Source organism: Rattus rattus, chromosome 10 (assembly GCF_011064425.1).
Source record: "Rattus rattus isolate New Zealand chromosome 10, Rrattus_CSIRO_v1, whole genome shotgun sequence".
Classification (NCBI taxonomy): domain Eukaryota; kingdom Metazoa; phylum Chordata; class Mammalia; order Rodentia; family Muridae; genus Rattus; species Rattus rattus.
In genome coordinates, this window is record NC_046163.1 from 2804936 (window position 1) to 2813127 (window position 8192).

At 44.6% G+C, this 8192-nt stretch overlaps 2 non-coding genes across 2 annotated transcripts; one reads left to right on the plus strand and one right to left on the minus strand.

Moving 5' to 3' along the window:
• The first annotated feature begins 4169 nt into the window (after positions 1-4169).
• Trnak-uuu lies at positions 4170-4242 on the plus strand. Its single transcript has one exon. It is a non-coding gene; the product is annotated as a tRNA-Lys (tRNA).
• Positions 4243-4560: 318 nt separating this feature from the next.
• Trnak-uuu lies at positions 4561-4633 on the minus strand. The gene has a single exon. It is a non-coding gene; the product is annotated as a tRNA-Lys (tRNA).
• Between the last annotated feature and the right edge of the window lie 3559 nt (positions 4634-8192).

Sequence of the window (8192 nt, forward strand, 5' to 3'; positions counted from 1 at the left end):
AAGTCTGTGATGGTTTGAATATGCTTGGCCCAGGGAGTGGCACTATTAGGAGGCGTGGCCTTATTGGAGGAAGTGTGTCGTTGTTGTGGGTGTTGGCTTTGAGACTGTGATCTTAGTTCCCTGGAAGCCAGTTTTCTCCTGTTTGCCTTCAGAACAAGATGTAGAACCCTCAGTTCCTCCTACACCATGCTCCCACCTTGATGATAATGGACTGAACTTCTGAACCTATAAACCAGCCCCAATTAAATCTTGTCATAAAAGTTGCCTTGGAGGGGTGGGGGCTCAGTGGTTAAGAGCACTGACTGCTCTTCCTAGAGGTCCTGAGTTCAAATCCCAACAACCACATGGTGGCTCACAACCATCTGTAATGAGATCTGATGCCCTCTTTTGGTGTGTCTGAAGACAGCTACAGTGTACTTATATATAATAAATAAATAAATCTTATATAAGATTTATTATATAAATTTATTATATAAATCTTATATAAGAAATAAATAAACAACAACAACAAAAAAGAGTTGCCTTGGTCATGGTGTCTGTTCACAGCAGTAAAACCCTAACTAAGACAATGTCTTTGTGGTACGCTTACCCTGTTCTCATTGGTTGGGGTATTCAACTGTGGTGGGGGACTTGCCTTTCCTAATGTTCATGTCTTAATTTGCCAATCAGGATGTCAGGTACCCACGTACATGACTCCTCAGGGAGTTCTTATTCCAATTGGTACGGGTGTCTCTCATATGTTGGGGTCCATCCCAAGGGCAGCTCTAACTGTCCTGTATTGTGACTAGTTTCCAAGAACACCAAGCACAGAATGTTAAGGCCTGGGTAAAATGTTAAGGCCTGGGTAACTGTTACCTGGCTAGCCTGCTGTTATATGTTTCTGCTGTTACTAGGAAACTTTTTTTTTTTCCCTTTTCTTTTTTTTCAGAGCTGGGGACCGAACCCAGGGCCTTGCGCTTGCTAGGCAAGCGCTCTACCACTGAGCTAAATCCCCAACCCCACTAGGAAACTTTCTAATGCCAAGGTTGATGACCTAGTCCGTTCTGTTTTGTGCCCCTGGAAGCCAATCACGATAGAAGTCAGTAGAATTGTTTTTGTATAGTTACCCCTAGTAAGCTTGGCCCGAACCAACCACCCAACAGCACTTCCTGCACCTGTGTATAAGCTCTTATGATACATGCTGCCCCAATATGGACCCCAATATAAGAGAGACACTTGCACCAATATAAGAAACCATTTGGAATAAGCCTTCCATTTTGAGTAACAGTCAAGTAAAATTTAAGTTCTCAAGACCTCCCTGGGAACTGATATCCTACTTGGCAGAAAGAGACGTGTATGCGGGTAACTGACATCCTGGTTGGCAAGTTAAGACATGAATGTTAGACTAGTCCTATCCTGGTAGATAAGTTAGGACATGAATATAAGACAAGGCAAGTACCCTGCCACAGTTGAATACCCTAACCAATGGGAACAGGATAAACATACAACAAAGACATGTTGCTAAGGTAACTTCCTATCCCTAAATCCTGATTGGTGAAATAACTTGGCGCAGATGTTTGTGGATTTGGGGCTTTAAAACCCTGTAGGACCTTAACTCAGGCTCATGGTTTAGTTCCTGAATCTGGATCATGGCCCTGGTTGACCAGTCCTGGGGCATAAGCTCAATAAGCTCTCCCTGTTTGCCTGAGATCCATGTTTGTGTGATTCCTGAGGCAGTTCCAGGACTCCAACAGAGAACATAACAGAATATGCAATCAGCTCAGGCATGAGAAAGTTTCCTAGTAACAATAGTAACGGCCCATGCCAAAGTTTCTTTGTTAACAGTAAAAACAGCCGAAAATGGGTGCTACACAGGCAGCAGTTACCCAGGCCTTAACAATACCCTATTGCTGTTTGTATGTATTTAAAGATTTGTTTAGTCAATGTGCATGCACATGTGTGTGTGTGTGTGTGTGTGTGTGTGTGTGTGTGTGTGTGTGTGTACATGTTTGCCTGTGTGAGTCTATGTGCTCTTCAGGAAGGAGCCCTGAGGAGAACAGATGTCCCCTGGAATTGCAGTTACAGGCAGTTGTAAGCTGCCTGTCATGTGAGTTCCTCTGAAAGAGCTGAAGTGTTCAAAGCCAGCCATCTCTTCAGCCCCCCACTGTCTGCCTGCCTGCCTGCCTGCCTGCCTGCCTGCCTGCCTTTATTCCTTCCTTTCCCTCTATGTAGCCCTGGCTGTCCTGGAGCTCACTCTGTAAACCAGGCTGGGCTCAAACTCACAGATCTCTGCCCGCCTCTGTCTCCTGAGTGCTGGGATTAAGGGTGTGCACCACCACTGCCAGGCTTGGGGTTACCCCACTGCACCATCTGACCAGCTATCCTTGTGCCTTTTTGAGCTTGCTCCTTCAGATTTAATTTTCAATGGAAGATGTAAAAAGCTAATAAAAAGCTTGGATTTAGAGGGTGTGCTGGCTGGTTACACATCAACTTCCATACAACCTAGAGTCACTTGGGAAAAGGAACCTCAGTTGAGGAAATGCTTTCACTCTATGGGCCTGCGGACAAACCTGGGGTGCATTTTCTTGACTGATGATTGATGTGGGAAGGTCCAGCTCACTGTGGGTGGTGCTACCCCTACGCACCTGGGTGCTAGAAGAAATCAGGCTGAGGCTGGTCAGTGGTGGCACAAGACTTTAATTCCAGCACTCGGGAGGCAGAGGCAGGTAGAACTCGTGAGTTTGATGTCAGCCTGGTCTACAGAGTGAGTTCCAGGACAGCTGGCACTAAACACAGAGAAACTAAACTCTGTCTCTTAGAAGATGGAGGAGGAGGAAGAGGAAAAAGAAGAGAAGAGGAAGAGGAGGAGGAAAAGAAAGACAAAATAAAAGCAGGCTGAGCAAGTCCAGTCAGTAAGGAACACACCTCCAAGGTTTCTGCATCAGTTCCTGCCCTGACTGACTGACCTCCTGTCCTGACCTCCCAGTGACGCACTGTGATATGGAGCGCTAAAAAGAAATAAATCTTTTTCCCTGAGTTGTGTGTGGTTATGGCTTTTATTACAGCCATGAAACCCTAACTAAGGCAGAAGGGGGCCTTAGAGGTCACCTGACTAATCCCCTCACGTGTGTACAGACCTGACTTATCCCCTCACGTGTGTACAGACCCAGGCCTACTTGGGATTCCTCCGCTGGTTTGGTCAATCGTTCTTAAAGCAAAACACAGTTCTAGGAAAAGAAAATTTCTCCAGCCGAGGCAGCGCCATTTTGCAGTTGTTCATGTTTAAGTGCCTCAAGTCCTCAGAAACATAATTATCTTTAATGATGAACACTTACGTCTATATAGGTATATACCGTGTGGGCACCTTTGGAGTTCAGGAGAGCACGCTCACTGTGTAGACAAGGCTGGCCTCCAACTCAGAGAGATCCTCCTCTACTCTGGTACCCTTAGGTATGGAAACCTTGCTTTGAAAGGCTTCATCTTGGGAGGCTGAAAGGAGAGGAGAAGAAAAACTCAAAATGTAAAAACTTTAAACTCCCGTTCTTAGGATCTGGATTCAGACCCTCCTTTCTGTTTCCATCCACTTCTGTTTTTTTGTGAAATATTAGACCATCTCGTCAACGAATCTGGCCTTTGTGCTCAGGAATGTTTAATCGAACAGCTCTATCGTTTGAATGGAAGGATTATTTTTTTTATTAATGGGAGAAATGGTATGTGGTTCAGAAAAATAGCTAAAATTAAGAGTGTAATAAAAGATAGAAGAGAAGTGTAATAAAAAGATCACAATCCTAGGCTGAACTGTCCCCCTTGTTTGTCCTTTGTCCTGTAATTTATTAGCATTAATTTTGTTTTAGAGAGTTTAATCGGCACTGGCAATTTATCAAACATCAAATATGAAGACTTTAGAATAGGCTTATTAAGTAGATGGAACAGAATGGAAAAAGAAATATTGTTTTTTTTTTTTTTTTTTGGTTTTTTTTTTCGGAGCTGGGGACAGAACCCAGGGCCTTGCGCTTCCTAGGCAAGCGCTCTACCGCTGAGCTAAATCCCCAACCCCAGAAATATTGTTTTTAATATATTAAAAATAAACTAAGTAAGTAACTGAGACCTACTTTTAACTTGCCAGGAGAAAAAAGAAGGAGGGTTACCATTATATCAAGTAAATACAAGAGAAAGTTGAGGCTCAGAGCGCCTGGATAGCTCAGTCGGTAGAGCATCAGACTTTTAATCTGAGGGTCCAGGGTTCAAGTCCCTGTTCGGGCGGCTGCAAATTTTGTGCGATTTCCTATACGTGCGTAGCATCATTAACGATGCTAATTCTTAGGAAAGAGCTAGCTTTCAAAATGCGGTTAGGTGTGTTTTTCATAGATTTAAGGATATCCTACGTATTCTTAAGGTACTTGCGAATTTTTGTTCTTCGACGCGTAGGAAAATCTGGACGGGGAGACATGAAATGTCCAAAGCAGAAAAGAATGACGATACAATACATGTATTAAGTAGCCTGAACTACCGTAGCCTGAACTACCGTTAAATTTGTGCAATGTTTGCTGAGGTGTGGGAGAAAAAGCTTAAAAACAGAAGCGCCCGAACAGGGACTTGAACCCTGGACCCTCAGATTAAAAGTCTGATGCTCTACCGACTGAGCTATCCGGGCCCTGGAGTCACTGCCTTCCTACAGCTCTTTTCATAAGAGTAAGGAGCCTTGTGCAATTGCTCCCTCCCGAAGTGTCGTGTTTCTCCCGAGAATTTTAACGGATCCAAATTCTGCTTCCAGCTGCGTTTCCAGCCGCTTAACAATTGCGAGCTTCCTGTTCGCTCTCGATAGGTGGGCTTTGATCTGTAAACTAAGAGCGCCGCGGAATTACGTTTGAAGCGCCGTAGTGCCAAACTCTGGCCAGTTTTGCCGTTGGCAGGAGTGGGGACGTCCGTGCTAAAACTCACGCAACAGGGAATTGCTGAGCTGTGGAATATAAAATGGGGGAAAGGAGAGATGCTGAGATTACCTGTAAATCTCTGGAACCTGTTCGAATAACATTACACTGTACACCACGGAGGTCACCGGCTGTGACACTGAGGACAGAAGCCCTACTTAGCCAGGGACCGGAAAGCTTGTCAGGGCCACGGAGAGATGTTGCTTATCTCGGCATCTGAGGCTCTTCCTAAGTAATTTGAGCACAGCCCTTTGCTATGGAGCTAACTTGAGAATTACCCACTACAGGGTTTTGAGAATGGGACTGTAGAGAACCTTTGCTGGCCGAATTTCTTTCCCTTAATTCCTTTTACAGTTGTCTTCAGGATGGTTGCTTTAGTCCAGCAAAGCCACTTGAAGAAATTTACCCTAAGCAGTGATGGGGGCTGGAGGCATAGGGCTAGCTAGATAGTAAGGCCGGCGGCACACTCCTTTTCAAGAAAAGAGCGCCCAGGTTGGGTGATTTACAGCTGCCTGAAGGACCAGCTCCTGGGGGTCTGGGATCAGATCAGCCTCCACTCGCTCCCGAGCGCCCCGAAAAGGGAACAGTTAATAGGAATGGACAAAAAGATTTGACCACAGAAGACATAGCCTTGGATGTAAATTATGGTACAATCTTAATATAGAATAATAGGGGCGTTTGTTTTGTTTTGTTTTTTAATTACAGAATCTTTAGTTAATCCAAGGCCTGGAACTAGCTTGGGGCCAGTTTGGGTTCAGTGGTTAAGAGAGTGCCAACTGCTCTTAGAGTGGATCGGAGCTCAGTTCACTGCTCCCACATCCTGTGAGTTACAACGGCTGGTAACTCTAGCATTAAGCGGGCCTGATGCCGTAGACATCGCTACGCACCTGCGCTCGTACAGAAAGACACAGGTACAGATGCATAATTTAAAACAATGAACACAGTTTTAATTACTTCTAAGCTGGAGAGATGGCCCAGTAGTCAAGGGCATTGGTTGCTCTTCCTGAGGACCTTGGTTGAATTCCCAGCACCTACGAGACAGCACATAACTGTGACTCCATTCCAAGAGGATCTAATGCTCTCTTCTGGCTTCTGCAGGCACCAGGCTCAAAGTGTACAGATGTGCATTCCCCCATACACACAAAAAATAAATTTAGAAATTATACCTCCTTTATAATGCCTTCAATGATGATGGTAAATAGAAAGGTCAAAGAGCTGTCGACTCATACTCAGTTTACGGACTCAGTAAGGGAGCCATGACAGTTATTTTCCACGTTGAAAAAACAAAATTGAATGGCTATGCCAGCAACAAGCACAGAAATCAATTCTAAGCAGGCCAATGACCTTAAATATGAAAAGCGGGGTTGGGGATTTAGCTCAGTGGTAGAGCGCTTGCCTAGGAAGCGCAAGGCCCTGGGTTCAGTCCCCAGCTTCGAAAAAAAAAAAAAAGAATCAAAAAGAAAAATACGAAAAGCATTTGTTTGTTTATTTAATGTGTGAGTGGTCTACCGCATGTACACCTACGTGCCAGAAGAAGCCATCATGTCCTGAGCCACCATGTGGTTGCTGAGAATTGAGCTCAAAACCTGTGGAAGAGCAACCAGTGCTCTTAACTGTTGAGCCATCTCTCCAGCCACAACAAGTTTTCTCTGATTAAAAAAAAAAAACAAAAACAAAAAAAAAAACAAAAAAAAAAAAACAAAAAAAAAAAAAAAAAAAAGAAAGAAAGAAAGAAGTCGCCCTAATGGCACAGGCCTTTAATCCCTGCACTTGGGAGGCAAAGGCCATCAGATCTCTGTGAGTTTGAGGCCAGACTGCTCTACAAAGCAAGTTCTAGGACAGCCAGCATCATTACAACACAGAGAAACCCTGTCTCAGAAAAAAAAAAAAAAAAAAAAAAGATTAAAAAAACAAACAAGAGCTTCCAGGGACTAAGCCACTACCCAAAGACTATACATGGCCTGACCCTGGGCTCCAACTGCATAGGTAGCAATGAATAGCCTAGTAAGAGCACCAGTGGAAGGGGAAGCCCTTGGTCCAGCCAAGACTGAACCCCCTAGTGAATGTGATTGTTAGGGGGAGGGTGGTAATGGGGGGAGGATGGGGAGGGGAACACCTATTGAGAAGGGGAGGGGGAGGGGTTAGGGGGATGTTGGCCTGGAAACCTGGAAAGGGAATAACAATTGAAATGTAAAAAAGAAATACCCAATTTAATAAAGATGGAGAAAAAAAAAAAACAAAATAAAAGCACAGATAACACACAGCCTAAAGTGTGACACCCCCAGCCCCCATGTGCATGCAGCCAAAGGTAGTCAACTGCAAGGCGAGGACTCCGGATCTGTGGCTCAGGCCTCCAGAACTGATGGAAAAGTGATTGCAGCTGTGTAGGCTCCCAGTAGTATTTTGTTATGACCTCCCTGGAAAACGGCCACAAGTGCTACACAATTCATCCTACCTGTGTACACTAATGTTACTGTATAGCAACGAAAAGGAGTTAACCATAACTATACATGTACTATCACTGAACCTGAGAGTGATGACTAAGAAGGTTGGGGGGCTGGGGGAGGGCTCAGTGGTGAAGAGCACTCCCTGCTCTTGAAGAGGACCTGAGTTCAATTCCCAGCACCGTATCTGATATGACCATAGCTCACAACTGCCTATAACTCTGAACCCAAGGAGTCTGATGCCTTCCTTGGGCATCTGTGAGCACCTGAACACGTGTACCATACACACGTGCACACACACACACACACACACACACACACACACACACACACTTCTACTAGGACACTTAGAGCTCAATGCAACTTCCAAAAATGTGAATTATGTGCCCTAGCACTTCAGAGTAGGGCAGATGGACCTTTGTGCTTTGGGGTCAGCCTGGTCTATATAAGCACATTAGTGTATTCATAGTGCATGGCCCAGGCTGACCCAGGGTGACACAGTAAAAATACAAAATAAGGGGCTAGAGGGATGGTTGTGATCTACCAAGTGGGATTCTTGGGACCCATGTGGAAGGAGCTTACAACTGTCTAAAATTCCAGCTCCAGGGGATAAAGGATTCTAGCCTTTGCGGGCACCAGTCACACATGCTGGCAAGACACTCACAGACATAAAAATAAATAGAACTTAAGGGGAAACAGTCTTAAGAATAATAATCTGTAGTGATAGTTTTGAAAATTCTGAAATTTTGGTTTCTTTTTTTTTTTTTTTTTTTGGTTCTTTTTTTTTGGAGCTGGGGACCGAACCCAGGGCCTTGCGCTTCCTAGGCAAGCGCTCTAC